The sequence below is a fragment of the Alosa sapidissima genome, chromosome 18 (genome assembly GCF_018492685.1).
Source record: "Alosa sapidissima isolate fAloSap1 chromosome 18, fAloSap1.pri, whole genome shotgun sequence".
Taxonomy (NCBI): domain Eukaryota; kingdom Metazoa; phylum Chordata; class Actinopteri; order Clupeiformes; family Clupeidae; genus Alosa; species Alosa sapidissima.
In genome coordinates, this window is record NC_055974.1 from 18,348,051 (window position 1) to 18,369,986 (window position 21,936).

Below are 21,936 nucleotides of genomic sequence, written 5' to 3' on the forward strand. Positions count from 1 at the left end.
GGGTAAAAAAGAGAAACCTTCAAAAGCCGTGAAACTTGTTTTTTTTCCCGTTGATAAGACCAAGCGGACAACCCGAACAAGTGGCAACAATTTGGCCTACCTACTGTCCGACGTTTACGAGAGATAGCCATATACACGGGTTTCCCGTTTACCAACAAAACTAGATGCGCGCGCAGCCGTGAGGCAGAAGACGCTTGGTGGCCGTCCACAACATTATAAACTTAACCTAAATAGTCGGCTGCTGTAAGCTACAATCGGATTTTTTTGTATACCCCTGTTGTCTCAATGATAATAACATCTCATTTCAGACTATATTTCAAAGTTTGATGTTCATTTGGATTATTAATATAACATCGTATTTTGTCATTTTTGGCAAAGACATGCATTTCGTTAGGGATATTGAACATATTTAACATTCTCTAACCATCGTGATTTCGAATTGGTGCCATTTTCAGCACAAAAACTCATTTTATTCTTTTGCTCTTTTGCATTGCTCTATGCTGTTCTATGGTGCTTTCTGCCTCTTGGTTGCGCACGCATGTTTTCGTGACGTTCCATAGAAATCCATGTATAGGCTATCTCTCGTAAACGCCCGAGACTTTGGTGATGCATCCAAAACAGTTGAAAACGAGCGTAAGGTAAGATCTGTGACTGCATCACAAGTTAAAGTTTTGGCGAAGTGAATGACTAGCTACCCATGCATGGATACGGAACATCGAAAATCGGCACCTGAAAGCAACATGTAGGTGCAGTCATGTCATTATAAAGACTGATGCAGACAGGTGATTAGACAGAAGTAATGAATGATGAGTGACCAATTAAGTCTTCCTGACAGAACTAACGCTTACGCTTCCATTTATTGGTGGAAAATGAATATCTATGAAAAAATGATTACAGTTTTTGTTGATCTTCAAGGTGACTATTAGATCTCCAAAGGGAGAAATGTGTTTCGGATAAACGGTAGAGGCTTCCACAACCACAATACAACAGATATCACAGGGCGTAGGCTAGTACACGTGACGTGAAGCTGTGCTCCACTTCGCGTTGTGCCTAACAACACCCCTTAGCTGTTCTAAAATCACTGGAATCAATCTACGGCATTTTGGGGCTTATTGCTTTAAATGTTTTGACCATATCAGTCATGTCATTATAAAGACTGATGCAGACAGGTGATTAGACGGAAGTAATGAATGATGAGTGACCAATTAAGTCTTCCTGACAGAACTAACGCTTACGCTTCCATTTATAGGTGGAAAATGAATATCTATGAAAAAATCAGTTTTTGTTGATCTTCAAGGTGATTTTATTAGATCTCCAAAGGGAGAAATGTGTTTCGGATAAGCGGTAGAGGCTTCCACAACCACAATACAACTGATATCACAGGGCATACAAACTGTAGGCTAGTACACGTGAAGCATGTGCTCCACTTCGCGTTGTGCCTAGATAGATACTTTATAGGCTACTTTAAACAACACCTAACGCCAACGCCTAACAACACCCCTTCTGTTCTAAAATCACTGGAATCAATCTACGGCATTTTGGGGCTTATTGCTTTAAATGTTTTGACCATATCTTGTAAAATGCTTCCTCATTGCAGGCACCCAGTGACTAAACATGCTTTAATAATTAATAGGAAACAAGGAACACAATAATGTAATCAGCTCACATCCACTGACCTTCACTGCATGTGACCACAAGGCTGAAATAAGCTCTTACTGTACATCCTCTTTCTTACTCAGTTTGTTTACAGCAGATTGTTTGTGTTACAATAGCTGAGAATTGTAGGAATATTTTTGACGACTCAAAGACAAAAGTCTACATTCAATTCTTAGGGGCTCACACTCTGTAAATCTTGTCTGTGTACATGTACATGTAGATTTGTCTGTGTTTACATTTGGACATTTCTATCCAACGGTAGGTTGTTCTCACTCCTTTGACTGTGTTTAACTGTAACTTACTCCCCTTATGTATTACATGTTTTGCAATTGCAACATGGCATGCTGTAAGATGATTTTCTTTGTCATATTTGGTTTAATTTGAATTGTGCCAGTGAACCAGTCATGCAGTGCAATTACCTTCGATACAGATCTCAGAAACACGAGAGTTCTCATTCAGACTGTGCAACTCTGGAGGTAACAAGCTCCTCCATCTATAAATAACTATACTGTCCTTCACTGATGAATCCTTGTTGGGTGATTCAAATCAATGCATAAACAAACTTCCATTTGGCTATCGATTACATCTATAATTATTAACTGAAATGGGTACTTAAAGGGGAGATCACAAAAAACATCTGTTCTGTTCCAGAGACTACTGCACTTTATAGTTATCATCTGAGCAGCCTGGTATGTTCATATGTTTTACATGTTTCAAATGTCTTTCTTCTGTTAAAAATGTATCAATTATATTTACAAATTTAGATTTTTGTGATAATGTATCATAATGACAATATAACATTGCTATACATAATAAAATGTGAAAATAACAATCAGATTGCAGATCAGATGACAGAGGAAGCTACATAGAGATGTATTACTCATTGATGACATAGGTGGTTTCTGCTTTTGCAATTGTGAATGCAGCCTTTGCCTGAAGTCTGCAAATAAATTACTTTTTTTCAAAGGAGGTTGATCATGTTTTAATTTCACAGAGAGAACATCAAGGATATTAACAGTAAATAGTTGCTGAACACTTCTTTAGCTTTCAACTTTTCACTTGGTTCAAATGTCCTATTTTTCATAGTTATGTTTTTTTTTACTGGTGAAAAACAAATCATTCATTAGCATAATGTTTTTGTGTAGTGTTTTTAGCATACCTGACTTTATTTTATTCTGAGTATACCTGACTGTACAATCAATATAGATATAGCAATTATGCTATGAAGCATTTTATGTAGTATTGATTTTATGCCATGTCATTTAATAACCTTCTATGGATTCCCCTTCAATTAATTGTGGTGGCCTCCATTAGTGTGAATCATTAGCAGATGTTGTGTATTTTTTGTATCAAATGTTTGCTGTATATAAAAAAAAGTCAACATTTTCATGTCAAAGTATCTGCATTGGTTTTGAACGTTTCACCTGGAAACCCTCTAGGATCAGATTGCTCTGAATGCACACACGTCTTTAAATGAATCTCTCTCTCTCTCTCTCTCTCTCTCTCTCTCTCTCTCTCTCAAAGATGAAGACCTTTTTGGCCCTGTGTCTCATCACCACACTGGTTGTGATTGTCAGTGCGGAGCTCCATGATGACCACCATGACAACAACACCATTGTTGTGATGCTAGAAAAGAAAGTCAATCCACTGCCTTGCATGAAGAACCTTGATAATAACGCTTACAACAAATTCAATAAAAAACACATTCTTGATTCTAATTTCGATATTGCTGACAAAATAGAATGGAGCAAGTACCTGGATGAAAAAGGACTCTGTGGGAGAGTCCCTGTCCAGTCTTTTTTCCAAAGAAATGATGAAGAAAAAGTCAAGTACATCTGCAAGGGCCAAGGTTTTGTCTATAAAGATAACCTCTGTGTTAGTCAGGTAACCTTTACAGTTTTTCATGTCACAAGCGACGCTACGCTGTGTAGGGTGACTGAGGTTGTACCAAAAGAGCAAAAGGTCATGCTGGCCTGTGATACCATTGGAAATGTTGAGTGTCTACCTGTTCACTATGAGAAATACAATGGCCAGGATCATGGACCCCATAAATGCCAGCAAATGCTAGCAAATGCCAGTCCTCTGTTTGCAATCCCATTTTTAGACTTGATAAAGATTGTCTCCATCATTTTTATTTTGACCTAGAGCCCTTTATTTTTAATACCAGGTGATGTTTGCATTTACTGGCTGTCATACACATTCAGTTTGTTATTACTTGTAAAATAAACCTATTTCAGTTAGTGTTGCATTTCATCTTGTGTCGTGTTATTAACCTTCCCTGATTTTGGCTCCTACCAACATCTTTTTTTACCTCTGATAACAACAATAAATTCAGTGTGTCATAGCTTTGTATCTCCAGCTTATACCATGGCAGGCTGTAAACAGATAATCATGAGTGGGGTATTCTCCTAAATCTGCAGGGGTTATGTGTTATAAATTATCTAAATAAAAATAAAATAGCAATGTATTGGTAAAAAAAATGTCCTAAAAATTAAATTGTCCTAAAATTGTTGAGAATTGTCATGTCGCTTTTGGCTAAAAATGTGTCAGCCAAATGTATAATGTAATGTAAATTGTGGCTATAGAATCAAACATCCAGGTTGCATACATCATACAATTTCTATGCATTGTTCATGCTGTGTGTGTAGTCATGGCTTTAACATTATTATGTTTTTATTACATTTTATGTTTGTTATTACATTGCTTAACTGGTTCATGTTTTGCTTCATCTGACTATTTCTACAAAGATTCCACAACTAAACAATGGCAATTAGGGCCTACCAGAGATCAATAAAGCAAATACAATCTGAGGATGTGTACTTGTTAAACATACAGGGCAGATAATTTCAATGTCTTAGAGGCGGCAGATAACACATCAGAGCTGAGTGTGTCATAGAGCTCAAATCACTATTACAATCAGCACCATCAGCATATTACAGCTGTTTCTCAGATCCACCACGAGAACATGGCCAGTTGTGTCCAGACTCATATCAAGATAAGGGATGGCACACAAGCGTTTCTGCAAGCTTCTACTTTATGCAAAGATAAGTTGTGTTACCATAACTCTACATCTCAGAAGAATTATTTGATTCTCCTAAGCAAAATACTACCTGTAGGCTGTAGCACTGGTGTGCACAGAGGGGGCAACTGCATCAATTTAGGGAGGTTTCAAATGGATGCCCTTGCAGTGAAAAATATGTGGTAGGTGCCCTAACAATGGATAAACTTGAGTTTCCCTACAGGTGCCTTTCTGTGAAATGAAAAGGAACAAATCTCAAGATGAACAAAATGAGATGTAGTGCCCTAAAGTCTTCCTTACCATGTGCCCTCTAGGGAAGGTTTTCCCAAAGTCAGTGCCATGACGCAAATCTAGGGTGCCACCAAATACTTTTTCTGTATTTCTGCAAGGGGCAGATCTGGCTAATATCTAGCTGACATTTTGATGTTATCTCATCTGCACTGTCCATATTTTAATTTTCAATGGCCAGGGCCTTCGGCACTACAATAATGACACAAACTTTCATGTCACTGTAGACCCTCACCCCTATCTCACAACGGAAAAGAAAGTGAGTCAAATTCCAAAATATGGATCTTGATCTGCCTAAATAATCATGTAGGAGGACTGAGATACGGAGTCTGTCACACGGGTTATGTGATGTGTCCAGGGGCGGACTGGCCATCTGGCATACCGGCAGGGGCGTAGCACAAGATCCTGGGCCCCTGCATAGGCAGTCCTGATGGGCCCCTATGTTCCTCAATCCAGGTAAAATAATATATATTCCAGACTTCTCAAGGGCCCTCTCTCCCCTTGGGCCCCTATAATCAGTAGTGGTTTTACCCCCAGTCCGACGCCCCTGCATACCGGGCATTTTTCCGGTGGGCCGACACACCTTTTGGGCTGATAGAGTAGGCTGATTATAGCCTATATTTTAATTTGTTTGGCCAACGGTCGGCCCAAAGCAAGGACAGTCAGAGGCCCATTGATTCATTTTCCATACTTACACTGGACTGATAATAGCTTGTCAGGCTCCACCCCTCCCATTTTGGCTCAGAGCCAGGAATCTGTGAGCGTATCAAAATAGTTAATCAAGTAGCCTACACGTTGAAATTGCGACGGGTTCTGGTAGTGCCAATTGTGCAAAAATAACATCAATATGCAAGTACGTTAGCCTATGTCAGCAACATGTTGAAGTTTGATCTACGAGGAGATGTACTGTAGGCCTAAGCAAGCATTCAGAGCAGAGGGACAGTGAGCATGGGTGGAGAGTGTAGCCTACATGATAACAAAAACTCAGTGATGGAGCATGTGTGACATGCCATGATGACGATAATGATGATTATGATGACTCTAGCCTGGGTTTTCCCATGCTGCCTTGCGTGTGATTTTATTAGGCATGTTCGACTTGAGGCAGATCTGTGCAGATCTGACTTGATGTGATGCATGCTGGGTTGAACACAATGCATACTGGGATGGACGCAATGCATACTGGTTAGAAATCCTGTCCGACTTCTGACAGCCGGAGAGGAACTGAACATGATGTTACCATATCACATGACTAAAATCCCGCGGGGATTTTGAGCCTTAAATCGGTTTGCGCATTTGGCTTTCCTCGGCTGCACCAACATGGAACCGCCTCTGTGACGACATACCTTTCTCCTAATTGGTCCTCAGGCTTCAGACAGAAATGACGCGGGTTAAGGATTGTCCCTACAGTCTATGGGATTTTCACATTCGTTATCTTATATGTTTGCTTTACAGTAATGTCCTTCTTTGCTAATGTTTTTCCGTTGTACATCTGGATGCAGTTCAATGCAGTGTTCATTTCTTAGAAACAATAAAAAGACGTTTGAGGTTATTGACTTATGTTAGAATAAGTTATATACTGCTTCTTCAGTGCATCATCCTAAGTTGGTGAAGTGGCTAACACGTTAGTCTAGCGATCGGCCGACCGGAGATCAAATCTTGTTAACCATAAGTAGATTTTTGTGGTTTCTTCTTCACACCTGTCTGTCCAAAAATTAAAAGGTGCTAACGGTGTGAAAGTAAATGTTCAAATAAGTAATCAGATTGGAGACCAAAACACTATGCTACTTAATCCTTATTCAGTAGATTTGCTGCTATTCACAATCCTTTGCATGCAGCATGCTTGATTATGTGTGATAATATCCACATAGAGTGATAGGCTATAGCTTCACTATTCCTTCTTTACTGGGTCCCTCTCCTCCCCCTTTCCTATCCCAAAAGACTAGCAGTAGGCCTACAGTGTCCTATGCACTGTAGCCTACTTACATGCACTAGGCCTACTTATAGGCTACTCTGTTTGACTCTGTATGTTTTTAAATGTCTCTGGGATGCTTGACATTTGGAGTGGATGAATGGACTGTAATTTGTATTTTTGTTTCATTCCTTCATACACTCATACATTCAAAAACAACAACGGAAATGAGCCCCAATTTGTGTTTATCCCTTTGACCAATGAGGACAATTTCATGTATTCATTCCTTTATTATAATCCACATCCTTTGTATGGAAATATCAATAAAGAACTTTCCAACAATCAATTGGGATTTAGGTCATGTTATTTGGTTGTGCAATCCACATAGACAACAAAGGTGACTGGAATATTCAATGATATCCCCATATCAGCACATCATTTAGGGGGAAAAAATATTAGGCCCAGCCTATATGTCATTAACCTAAATATGTCAAAATTTTGAAAAATTCAAAAATCTGTTGGTCACCGGTTGGTCACATATTTAGATTGGAACAGGTGTTCTATGTTAGGCCGTTACTCTAAGACCTTTATATATGGCCAAAAAGCTGCAACCCACTAGTGTCACAAGATGGAAACCCTAAAAATTCAGGACAGAGAGGCAACGCCGTAGGTTTGTTCTGAGCTTTGGTGGGGACACTACCTACTAACCCCCCCCCCCCCCCCCCCCCCAGAAAAAAAAAAATCAACTTTTTCACCAGCCACTATAGATATATAAAATGAAAATGTGCTACTGTCCAACTTGATCTAACTATACTGGGGCTCGTTTCTAGAAAGCGTCGTTTGCTAACTTGCGTCGCAACCTTGGTAGTTTGCTCCATCGTTCTTGGATTTGGTGTTTCTAGAAAAGGAAGTTCGAACTCTCAATCGCAAACAAGTGTAGAATTCTGGGGTCAAAGGATACAAAGTTTGGTCATTTGAACTACTGCCCCTAGGCAGTCGCACTTGTGTTGTTCCTTGGTAGTTCCTGTTGGTGTCCGGAGTGCCTAACCAAAAATCACAACCGCCTAACCAAAAATTGCGAAGTGGATGTTTATCTCGTGATTCAATGATTGATCTATCCTGTAGCTTAATTTTGATTAAGACACTGACTCCCCTACTTGGCTCATTCTTGCTATTTATGTTAATTCGAGTATTGCCTTGCTCTTAGTATTATAATCTTCACAGACTCTTACAACAGCAGTGATAAATGGTGTAGTGGCTAAAGCAGATGACTTGTTATCCCAACGTTGTAGGTTCGATTTTCTTATGATGTGAGATTGTCCTCTTGCTTCTCGCTACCTGCAGGTGAACTAGTGTGACACGTAGATTCAATTGTTTTTGACTGATGTCTTGTACCTATGGTCTCTCGATTTAGAATAACTATATACATAAATATGTATCAAAACCTATTGTTGTGTCTCGTATGCCTACTCTTACTCAGAGGTGAAAAGAAGAGATAGGACGCGAACTCCGGCCGAGCGCATAGTGCTCTGACGCGCTGCCGAAAAGCCACGAGACAATTGATACTATTTGTTATAGCCTACCCAGACATTCGTCCAGGCTATATATTTTTCCAACTTAGATATTTAACACAAATAATGGCACATGGTTGGCTTCAGTAAAATGTTTTATATAGGCCTACTTGCAATAGGTTTAGGTTTTTGCAGATGACGATGACAATGCCAGCATTAATCACACAAAATGTCAACATAGGCCGTGGCAGAGCATTTCTAGGGGGTAGGGTATTACACGTTTCCACTGTTTCCACCAATGATATGTATCGCTGCATCATTAACAACATTGTTGGAACTACAGTGTTCGAACGTCGGAGGTAGCGAATTGCGACACAGGTACGATGCTATCTGGAAACAGGTGTAACAATGTCGTTGTTTAGTCGCAAGTTGCGTCGTACCATGGTGGTTGAGCACCATCGTTGCTAACTTTTCTAGAAACGACCCCCTGGTGTGTTTCCCGTACAAATACGGAGGTTAGCTTTTTACTAACATGGTACGATGCATCGTTTAACTAACCAACATGTAAGTTACGACTGTTTCCCAAAGCTGTCGTACTTACATAGTACTTTGGTAGTTTGAACCATGTTGGTTTCAACCAACATAGTTCAGACTACAATGGTTGCAGATGTTTTCGGAGAAAGTCGGGCTATGTAGGTTAGAGCCGAACGTCACGAACGTCATGAAGTCACTTAGCCTAAAAGTAATGAAATTTGACATTGCATGACGTTTCCTGGGCCCAGCAGTTATTTCATTAATAATAATAATAATAATAATAACTAGAAAAGCATTTCCTGAAGGAAATACAGTGCATGAAAATGCAAAAATATAATGTAAAAAAATCATACAGAGTAAAAACAAACTATATTGGTTGCTAAGTAGATGAGGTTTAATATAGTTGGAATGACTGAACAGTTAAATAGGTGGATAGTTTAAATGGTTAAATTATTTAGGTAGATAGTTGACGATAACTGACAGTTGGAATGGCTCTAATGTTTGCTAGCAGTTATGCTAACTATGTTAACAAAGATAATAATGTTAACCAAGTATGCTAACTAGCATGCTAACAATGTTAAAATGCTAAGTATGCTAACCATGTGACTTAGCTAACTTAGCTAATCATTTTTAGCAGTTATGCTAACTAGCATGCTAACTATGCTAACCATGTGACTTAGCTAATCATTTTTAGCAGTTTTGCTAAAAATGCTAACTAGCATGCTAACATGCTAGCATGCTAACTATGCTAACCACATTACTTAGCTAACTTAGCTAATCATTTTAAGCAGTTTTGCTAAAAAATGCTAACTAGCATGCTAGCATGCTAACTATGCTAACCACATTACTTAGCTAACTTAGCTAATCATTTTAAGCAGTTTTGCTAAAAATGCTAACTAGCATGCTAACATGCTAGCATGCTAACTATGCTAACCATGTTACTTAGCTAACTTAGCTAATCATTTTTAGCAGTTTTGTTAAAAATGCTAACTAGCATGCTAACATGCTAACTATGCTAACCACATTACTTAGCTAACTTAGCTAATCATTTTAAGCAGTTTTGCTAAAAATGCTAACTAGCATGCTAACATGCTAGCATGCTAATTATGCTAACCACGTGACTTAGCTAACTTAGCTAACTAGCTACAGTGGGTAGGAGTCATAGTTGATGACAAGTAACAGTTACAATGGCCGAACAGTTAGTAGTTTAAAGCATAGACATAATATACATAGACGCCGCATCGACCGCTGCTCCCTACTAGCGCTGACGAGATTTGGAGCCGCCATCTTGGACCGGTCATCCACTCCACTCAGTGTAATCTGTTTGGCCGGTGCAATGAGCTGTCAGCACACTTAATTAATCATATCTCACTGAATACCGAACAGATTTTCACGCGGTTTTTTTTGCTGCAAAGGTCATACATGTAGCTATGATACTGGCCACATTGTTCGAAAATACAAAATACAACCAATAGTACGGTAATGTTAAATCTTACTTGTGAAAAGTAAATCCCCCGAGTATGGTCCGCCGATTTGAGCAGGAACATGCTGCACAGTGCTGTCATCTTGTGTTTTCTGCTGCAACGCAATGAGGAGTATGACCGGTCCAAGATGGCGGCCGCATTTCTTGTTTCCAGCAGCCAATGCGGCGTCTATGTATATTATGTCTATGGTTTAAAGGGTTAAATTGTTTAACAGTAAAATATTATAGTGAGGACTTTTATTTTGAAACAGTTTTTGGCAGAGGAAGCAGTTGAACAGGATGTGTAGTCTTAATAGGGCCAGTTTGTATGCTTAAAGCCTGAGACTGGCAGTTGGTCCAGGTGGCCCGAACACCTGCCATAGGATTCTAATTGCTTAACGGCTCTATTGTGATGTCATCAGCCCATGTTAAGTCTATGGGGAAATTTTGACTAGTTTTTAATTAATAGTTTAAAAAGTATAAAAGTTACAAAGTTGAAAAATACAAAGCCCACATGTCCTAAGTAAGACCTACGTAACATAGTTTGAATGAAGTTTCTACGTTAAACGGTTTAAGCTGCATTAACTGCGTTAGAAGAAGAAGAAGAAGAAGAAGAAAAAGCCTTGGAAGAACAGTACAGTGCATTTTCATGCACTGTAAAAAGCCTTGGAAGAACAGTACAGTGCATTTTCATGCACTGTAATGATGATAATACTTATTACAACAATAGGCAGTAATTTCAATAGGCCCTAGGCTATGTATGCTTTTTTAAAAATATATATATTAGGCTATTCAAAATAATAATAGGCATAATAATGATCATTTTAATAATAACGTCACAGTCTATTGAACGTAGCCTACTAATTAGCTTAATCAGTGAAGCATAAATCGCCAACCGAGGAAATGTGAACAAATAAGTTACACATTTAATGAAACACACCACATATAAATACCAATGGCCAATACTTTTACGTGTGTTGTAGCGCGACAGTGTGGCGTGAAAGGATAGACATCTGCATTTCGGATCTTGCAGTCGTACGTTCGGGCCTGCATAATGATCATTTGCTCAATCATTAAATGTTCCTATGATCGATTAGAACCTGTAGCCTAGTCCTAATTTGAACTAATGATTGGAGACCATATGCTTACTAACCTACCTTATAGGCCCACAGTAGCCTAGTTCTGTGGTCCAGTGATGTTTTTTTTTCCATATGCGCTCTTCCAACATGATACCATTGTCTATAAGCTACGCAAATTGAACAGGTCACGCACTGTTTCAATGAATAAGGCAAATAAACTAACACTGATGATGAATACCACTTTGCTTGATTGCATTTACAAGCCGTTGTAGCTCGATGAGATCGGCTCTTGACTGAACATGATTTACTGATATTCACTGGAATTTGTGATGGGTTCCAGTCGCGTGGTCCCTACTGCTTTTGTGTTATTTGTCTGAAAATGCACAGGGACATTATCAATGGCTTAGGATAAATGTATATTATGTTCTATGAAAATTGGCATGGTTAGATTAGATTAAACTTTATTGCCATTGTGCAGAGCACAAGTACAAAGACAACCAAATGCACTTTGCGTCTAACCAAGTGCCAAAAGCAGAAAAGTGCAATGTGATATATAAAGTATAAACAGGTGGTGCATAGCCAGGACAAGAAATATAGTGCAGTGTAGACAGTAGCCTAGTATACAGTTGGTTTGCATAAAGTGGTTTAGATTAATATAAATGAAATATAAATATGTGCAGTGTCTTAGCAGTTAGCTTACAGTAAGAGCAGAATAAATATGGCTATACGAACAATGTTGAACAACATGTTGTCGGGTAAGTGCTTTGGGTTTCACTCTGTGCTAAAACACTATATAAATGAATACTTTACTTCATGATTGCCCTTCATTTCAATTGAATTTTTTCATGCCTTTATGCAGCATTTTCCCAATGTTGCCCTTGTTATGTGTTATGTGTTTTCATTGTGACACTGAAAAACTGAATACTGTTACCACACACAAGTATTTCATGATATTTTAAATGAACAGATACAATGTTTTTTTTACCATATCTTTTTATCCATTGTAGTTATGAAGTTGTGTGTTGAATCACAACCACAAAATGACAGTTCATATAGCACAAATGTATTAATGCTCAAATGGTTGAAGGATCTGCGCCAGCTGTACCAACATACACACACACACACACTCACACACAGTGTTACTGTAGGAGTTGCTCATGTTGTTGCCTTCTGCTGCTGAGATAGTAGCAAAGTCTATACTGTTGTTTTCAAAAGCATGTCTATATCCCCTGAGTGCACTGACATTTCAAGACCTACTTCAAGACCTACTTTATTCCATCAAACCCCTATGATAACACTAGCATGTCAACTGCTCCATCAAGGAGCCCAACAGCGAGGCAGAGGCGCGGTACAACAACGCCCATAGCTGGACCTGCGTTGTTGTGGAGAGGGCCCTGGGCATGTGGAAAGGTGTGTGAGCAAATCCACTGGTGCGCTGGTGGTCCTGAAGCTCCATCCTGCAAAGGTGTGCAGTGTAGTTTTGGTGACGGCGCTTCTGCACAACATGGCCCTTCAGGATCACATCCCACTGCCGGCTGATGAGGAGCTGTTAGTGGAGGAGGTGGAAGAGGTCATTCCAGTGGCTGCTGCACACCTTCCTGCTGGCCTGGAAGCACGCCGGGAATTAGTTGCACATATGTATGGCCCCTAAACACCCATTCCCCACAATTCCCTGCCACATTCCCTGTTTTTTCCCCCTTTTGTTTATGTTTGTTTATTAGAAATTGTCCAGTTTTGTTTCTGTTTTTTACATTTCTTTTAGTTTGGTGGGGGTGGGGGGTAAATATACTTAACTTTCCCACCATCACTTTCTCTCCATGATCCCTCACACACACACACACACACACACACACACACACGTTTCCTATGAGCCATGACATCAAAATACACAGATTGGAAGGTCACAAAGCAAAGGCAACTTACCATTTTTCCGCCTCCCATGACAGGCCTACCTGGGCCATGAAGGACAAGTTAAATCAGTGAAAATCATATCACATTTTGACACTGACCACAGCACTCTGCATGCTCACTTATCCACCAAGTCCCAGAGGTCTTAAAGGCTACTCAACTTCACAGCAGCATTCTCCAATGTCATTGTAACAACATAATTCAGCTATGTGTTCAAATATCAAAATCGTATATTGATTAAGAGTAGCCTAACTTATACACTCGCTAAACATAGCTTGTGATCAGACAAGATACAACACAAACCCCATTCCACAGGCGTACTCGCCTAACAACCATCGACTCAGTCTAGAACCCGTAACCACTATCATGTAAAGCACACACGCTACCGTCTCTGCCACAGCAGTCACTTCACCATATCATTATGGGCTACATAGATTCCATATACCGTGAGCTATGTGTATGATTAGCAGATGCTTCATCTAAACACACTTAACATACGACTACAATGTAACGTTATCCTTTTATAACAATTACAATGGCAGCCTCACATAACATTACCGTTGGCATTCAAAAGGTTTATCACCAGATAACTTAACGGGTGTTAACACATTAGCATTAGGCTACATGTAAATCCACGATGAATAACAACACAGATGATTGCGGCCACCATAATACTTCAGCACGGACTGCTCTGTTGTAGGCTAACTCCACAACACTTCATTTTCCACTGTACCACATAACGTCGTCCAGCAATGTGCAATCGTAGCCTCCAGCAATGCTATGGTATCGTATGCCACAGCAATGTTATGGGATCGTTTAATGGCTACCTCTCATCCATCTGTCCGTTGCGTGTTCCGTCATCAGGGTTACGTCGTCTCCAGCAACTATGCTTCTTACTACATACTACAGGTCGAGAGGTGTAGCTGTAACTACACAACTTTACGATAGTGGTTGCGAACGTTAGTTGCTACTATGGTTTTGGGAAACACTGACGTAGTGTAACGATGCATCGTACTATGTAAGTTCCACCACCATAGTTCACAATATCGTTTTGGGGAACAGTTGTGTCGTACTTACATAGTTGCAACCATGTTAGTTGCTACCGTAGTTAGCAACGATGCTTTTGGGAAAAGCACCCCTGTGTAGCCTACATAATCGGATTTTAATATGTACAGATATGTAGGCTATATTTAACATTTAGCATTTATTTTCTATTTGGTCTGTTATGAAATTATGCATTGACCTATTTAGGCACAGCTCAGTTAAATTTAAATGCATGTTTAAAACTTAAATGCATGCTTAGCATTTGTGAAAAGAAATCATTAAGGCTACATCGACAAACTCTTAACCATGAGCTGCCTGTATATTCTCTGATTCTAATATTTACAGATATCTAGGCGATGTAAGCACAGCTCAGTTATAAGAAATGCTTAAAGCCGAAAGACCATGTTGAATTTTGCTACAATTTATTTCAAAATTGGATTACTCTGGAACAGCTAACTGTACAGGGGAATGCATTACACATTTGTGTTCGGTAAGGTCTGCTGTTTATTCTTATATATGGTTTGTCATGTGTTGCGTGAAGAGTGTGTAGCCTACGATATTCCACCGAGACGAATGGATGTGGAGATGGGCGCAGAGAATAATTATTAAATCTATTGAAGTTATTTTTCTCGCGAACTGTTTATCACAGCAAATAGTGGCTAGCTAGCACCGATTAAAATCTGAGAAAAGGCTCTTTCATGTGACACGTGTGATGAGTAGCCTACTTCTCGAGGAGTTCAACAGAGAAGAATGGGTGAATTTGGACGCACTTCATATGCCTTGTAGTGAAGTGAAGCTGAAGCGCTGCGCCATGCTGCGCAGGAGACTGCGGCTCACTGGTAGTTATTATAGGTAACTTCAAATCAGCGCGATTTACCCTTATAGGCTACTGCACATTACAAGATCTGTACGAGATTATCTGCAGCACTGAAGTGAGAAATGTTTTAACTCTTTGTGTAGCGCATGTGAGCGCTTTTCCCCCCATTTCAACGTGAATATTGGTGGAGACATTTCAGTCATAATTTGACATTGGTGTGGACACGTCCTACGGTCCCCACGCAAATCTACGCCCTTGCAGAGAGGGGACAGTGACGCTTAAGGTGTCCAAAGAACTTGCCGAAAGGCTCAAGACTGGTGAGTGAACAGTACAATTGTTTTAAGGGGAAAAAGGGAATGTACTCAAACATTGATGACATAACTTATTCTTGGGATGATTATCTTTAGACAAAGAATCCCTGGCTTTGACGCTTAAGCAGGTCAGGGAGTCCGCAACCATACAAGGTATCCAAGTTACACCATTTCAAGTGACTTTTATTCTTTATAAAGCCTAACTTATAACTCAATCATACTCACCATGACTCCTTTGTTTGAATTCCAACTCTGCAGGCCACCACCACCAACCCCCACTGTGGTGAAGCAGCGGGCACCACCACCACCACCAACCCCCTCATCAGGCCCAAGCTCCACCTTCACTAACCCCGTCCCTCTGTCCCCCACCATTGTGGTGAGGCAGCAGCTGCCACTACCATCTCTCCCATCAGGCCCCAGCTCCACTGCACAGCTACCTCCTGTTGTCCGGCCACCACTCCCAGGTCCAAGCTCTGCTCCCAGACATCCTGTATCCCTGAACCCAGCACCCATCCAGCAGTCACCTTCCCACACCCAACCAGGTATTGTATTGATAATAAAAAAGTACAGTAAGTACATTCAAATACATATGTCTAATATAAATGTACCCGTATTCATATATTCACAGAACTCAAACACTGGATAAACTTATTTCTAATCTCACTCTTAAAGTCACACCATCACCTGTACTGCACCAATAATGGTGCATGCCTATTACACGAAAATCACCATTCCAAACGAGTGAAGGACCGATGCCGGGCAACAGGAGAGGAGAGGATTGCATGGGAGTACTATGCAGTAAGAATAATGTGTTTTTGTTACCTTACCTCATTAAGATTTGAAATTGTGTGCAAAACATTTCCATTTCACATACACAAAAGCCATGTATGAGTCGTCATTTCAGCCTTGCAATTTACCTTTCTGTCTGGTCACACAGCACATGGATGACATTTTCGGGGGATCAGGGGTTGGGAGTGCTCCGGAGGGCACCGTAATTTCCACTCCCTTGTTCCCCAGTCGGCTGGATCCACAGCCTAGGCAGACCGGCTCCCAGCTGCCAGAAGATTCTGCCTCTTCAGACCAGCCCACCTCTCCTTTCTTTCACACTTATGAAAGTCATGCAGAGAGGAGGACGGCTGCGCTCGAGTCCCTGGTGCGCCCGGATCTGGAGAGGCAGAGAAAACTGGAAGAGAAAAGGAGGAGGAATTTTGAGAAGGTACTCTCAAATCTAGCAGACATCACGACTGGCCTGAAGAAAATTGTGGAGGGCCAAAAGGCAATAGTGGAGGGTCAAAAACAAATAATGTCTGCCCTTAGAGACTTGAAATAAAAAAAGTGTCTGCATTTTTGGAGTTTTGTCGTCTTTGGATATTCTACATTTTAACTTGTGTATGGCAGTGGTTGGGAAGTCACAGTCTAAACAATATGACTACACCTCTGGGGACCACTTACTCCGAGATCCCCTGCTGATTTTGCCTGGTTTGTATTCTCCCAGTTACCATGAGCTGCCACATGGAGGCACAGCAGGAGTCTTGATGATTGATGGGCACTGTTATTATTATGTAAATAAAGATGCTTGCCTAAATGTGGCAGAAATATTCCTGATTTAAATATTACTGCCATGCCATCTACTTCAAACCAATCACCCTATGCTGTAATATGTTGCTCCCAGTCCTCCGCTGATACTTTAGAGTGTTCCGTAAACTGTTTAGGCACCATCTGTACTCTACATCTCCTTCATGGTGTTGATGTGGCAAGTATTCATCTTCAAATTTAGCAAAGGCAGAGCCTCCAGTCGACCTGGGACAGCAGATGAAAATGGCTGAGACAAGCAGCGAACGACTATTCTCTCTCCGGAGGGAGGGTAATTGTATCCCTCCTGGAGTCCAGAGTCAAGTCCAGGAAGGTTGTGAACTGGGAAGGCTGGAGCTTGCTCTTCTTGTGATTGAGACGCAGGCCCAAGCCATGGATGTCCTACAACAGTAGAGCCACATGGATGCTCTGAGGCAGCACACAGGAAGGAGCCAGTCGTCGAGATAATTCAATATCTGGAGTCCCCTCATTGGTGCAAGGACTGCGTCCATGCAGCGGATGAAGGTCTGAGGAGCCAGGAGATTCAATGGTAGGATCCCAAATCAGGATGTACCATCCCTAATAGCGATCCATCCAACCAGTTAGTATTAACATAGATAAGAATATTCACAAAACCCCTTACCATTTCCCTGACCTAGGCCATGTTTGTGTTGGTATCCCCCTGGGGGTCAGCACCATCAGATGTCTTAGAACAAACATACTTCTCATTAAAGAGAGCAAAGGGAGCATTCAGAAAACACAACAGGTATCTCAATATACTCAGTCAAAGGAAGGTTACCTGTTATTCTCATGGCACATATGCAAATTAAAACATTTAATGAGACACTTATACTTTGTTATATTTAAATATTTTTGTCCATTTTGAGGCAAACATGCCTTTATATTATATATTATATTAGCTCTCCTCCATTATTTTCATTCACCATGTCAATTAACATAGTATGTCGTATATTTATTTGGAAATTTCAATGGCCGACGGAAGCCCTCATCTTCAACAACTGAGCTATTTTGTCAATGAATTCTAAAACTTTCTGTGTTGTTGCCAATGCTTTCATGCGCCACTGAAGTTAGATGCTGGGCTGTATTGTCTCCTGCTCCTTTGATTTTGTTGAGCTGTAGGAATTCAGTGTGCTTCTTAGCATGGTGCTTTTGGATGTGCTTGATTAAATTGGTAGTATTGTACTTTGCAGTACTACCACCACCCCTCGAAACATTTACTTTGCAGACATTGCAAACAGCCGTCAAGCTAGTTGGCATGGCAAGCCTGAAATATCTCCACACAGCCGACTCTGTGGCTCGCTCCATGTTGCTTAAAGCTGGAATCGGCCTGTGGATCTGTTCATTTTTCCGATCCGATTCCGATCCAGCTATTTTGTCAATATTGGGGCCGATATCAGATCCTAATATTGGATCGGTGCACCCTTACAATTCACACACGAGACCGCTCTGAGCACGTGGAGCATGAATCGTGAATGCAGGCGTGAACGTAACACAGAGATGTTCTTTTTTTGGAACTTCAAGTCAAGTCTCGAGTCTTTGAGGGGCAGGTTCAAGTCAAGTCTCAAGTCTCTGGCCATCTGATCTGTCCCTATACTCTATTGTTAAATATTATGAATTCAAAGCATGTTCTGTAGCTACCATCAGCAGGGTTCCCCAAATAGCAGCCTGTGGGCCACATCCGGCATGCAATAGCCATGTGAGTGGCCCGTGCCAACATGTGTGTGTCTGCCATGCACAGACAAGAATGCCAGTGTATTACAGGGAATCCTCTCTGCATCCGAGCAAGCAACTGTTATGGAGTACTGAATGCTCTCTGTCTATTCAAAATGTAACCAAGATCCACGCACAGCTTGGTTAGGTGCAGGTAGATTGCAGGAACATTGCTCTAACGCACACTGTTAACGTTTAATCGATTTTGTTCGCTCTGAATAAAATCGAACGTCAACAGTGTGCGGTAGAGCAATCTTATTTTTTGCTCTCTGTCTATAATGAATCCGTTAAATATGCGTCATATTTCTTGTTCACAATAGCAGAGCAATGTGAGCGACAGAAAGACAATAAAAACAGGGCATCCGAAAAAAGTTCTGATCAAAACATCACATTGCATTGGACACCGTAGCAAATTACCAGCTTTGCATTGCATACTGTCAGACTATCTATTCCAATTGAAAACAATGTAGCCTAATTAAACTGTTTTTTTATTGCTAATGCTTGTACGCATCGCATGTAGTTAGAACTTGGTGAGAGCCTGTAGGCAGCTATTTCCTATCAGTTGTGTCGTTGTTCAGTGTGTGTGTGTGTGTGAGTTTGTATGTGCAGCGCTCTGCATGAAAAAGTCACCATCAAAGGTAAATGATCACTATTTAATTAAGCATTAAGCTTAAAGGATAATTCCGGTATTTAGCACTTTGAGTCTACCCTGGAAATCCAGAGTTCTCGAGAGAGCACAATGGAATTGTCTCTGCGAAACACTCTGGCAAAGAGCAATGATGCAGGTTACTTTTCCCCCTTGCATTCCGGGGAACCAGCTAAACTGATGAAGACAACGCTGCAACGTTGGAGGACAGTACACATTGGTCGTAGTGTTATCCGATTGCGTCGAAGTCCGAAATCATTCAGAGTAAACATGGTCTAGTGTTATCCAATTGCGTGCAGTGAGATTTTTAAATGCATGCTTGTTGCCGCCCCTTGAGTTGGGCCATTACATTGTTCTTTGCCAGACCCTTGATCTTTCTAGATTATCAGGGTCTGGATTTTCCAGGCTACTTTGAGTCCCTTTTCTGGTTAACACGGCAATCGTCAAAATGTTGGTGTCCACCACTCTAGTTCATCCAAAACAAACTAGCAACAACACCAGAATTTCAGCTTCCTCTTTTGATGGTAATCATTACATAATCATGGCAGGTGTGCAAGGAATTATCTTATCTTTTATTTGAACAACCAACAAATTCCAACTGTTTGTAAAGGTTCCCTTTTATAGCAGCTATGTGTGTGTGTATGTAAAAGTAAAAAAAAGTCCCCATCTCTGACGTAACGTAACGTAACGTATCCCACTATGGCCGTAGTCAACAACGCTTAATGTGCGTAGTACAGAGGCATTAGGCATAGACATGAGACCTGTCCGCGTGTGCGCTACATGTGGCGGTGGTCCTGGGTGCAAATCAACCATGCAACATGTGTTAGGCCACCTTGGCGGTTACTGCAGGCTTGCAGCTATCCTTGCCTTGTAGAGGGTCTGAACAGCCCCTCCAGAGAGATACTCCAGAGTATTGAGCAGAAGCTACTTTTCCTTGTTAGGGAAGTTGACAGGGTGAGCCACAGGTTCCGGGACCAATGTAGCTAATGTATCACAAACCAAACAAGATGTGGGCAATTACCATAGACACTTGAAGTGCTTATTGTAGCTGTCTTGTGTAACTTGTACCTACGCCTGCAGTAAACTTTATTTGATGTATGTGTAAATTTGCAGCAGTTTTCAGATTACATTATGTGCATACTTGCAAAAGGGTTCTCCAATGTTTTTCAGTTAGTCTTTTAAAATGATATCACATTAGTAAGATTAGCCATTTCTTTCTACAACAGTCGAGAACCCTTTTGCAATTATGAGTGTTTATGTGTGTGTGTGTGCGTGCGTGTGTAAAAGCCTGTGTGTGTCCATGACTGTTTGTGTGTGTGTGTGTGTGGTGTGTGTGCCTTTATGTGTGTGTGGGCGTGTGTGTTTGTGCATGTGGAGGTGTGTGTGTGTGTGTGTATGTATTTGTGCACATTTCAACTTCATCTGGCAACCCTTTACTCAACATCTGCAGGCTGTTTTGTGTACTAAATGTACACTTAAATTAATCTATTGTAGGCCCCCCATAAATGGAATTCCACGAAACTCATGCATTCAGAGGGTGTCATGGTGACCTTACAGGTCAAATTTCGTGCAGTTCTGAACACGTCTGCCAATGATACCAGCGATTACAGAGCCACAGTTTTGTTTTTTTTAATTTTTAACTATGTGGCGCTATACCATAAATTAGTGGTTATGGTATGGGTTGAGATGGCCCCTTGAACCCAACGTACAGTACAAGAAATATGTGGTATTCCTAGGCCCTACGGTTCTCGAGATATTCACAGAAAACTGTGTCCGCCCTACCCTCCTTTCGGGAGGTCCTGTCTGGTGGAGGGGCGACGGACCAAAATAAAAATCAATGGTTCCATGTCATCCTGGTGGGGCTACATGTATGCCCACCAACTTTCTTGCAGCCCAATCTTTCAGTGTCCTGGGAATAGTTGACACAAAATTCATAAACTCATATCACCTATGACCGCTACGCTAGCAGCGCTGATAATAATGTTAAAAATAACAGTTAACGTAACAATTTATTGTAATGCCAGGAATAATCATACACTACAGCCAATCCGTGTTCAAGACACAATCAACAATAAAATATAAAAGATAACACAAAAATCAATCTAAAATAGACCTAGTCAAAATATGACAATGGCATACTTAGCATAGATGCGACTACACACATACATGGGCGTTTTGAGAAGCAGAATGACTCCAAGACTAAAGTTATCACCACACTTAATCACCACAGACCTACACAGGGCATCTGTATCAGGACAAAAGGAGGTAATGGGAGTGTGTTTATCAGACTACAGAAGAACATTACTTTACATTTCTACAACTGAGACCCTTTTACTTCTCACACTGAAACATTCAAAATGACATCAAACACAGATGACTGATTAGTTCTTATTTGACAGATACATTTCAGTTTTCAGTAGTTGAGTTCAGGAGGAGTTCCTGGTTGAAA

The 21,936-nt window shown here is 40.7% G+C and overlaps 1 long non-coding RNA gene across 1 annotated transcript; it reads left to right on the forward strand.

Moving 5' to 3' along the window:
- The first annotated feature begins 591 nt into the window (after nucleotides 1-591).
- On the forward strand, nucleotides 592-4,466 carry LOC121689522. The gene is made up of 2 exons (XR_006024802.1): nucleotides 592-638; nucleotides 3,181-4,466. It is a non-coding gene; the product is annotated as an uncharacterized LOC121689522 (long non-coding RNA).
- The last annotated feature ends 17,470 nt before the right edge of the window (nucleotides 4,467-21,936 follow it).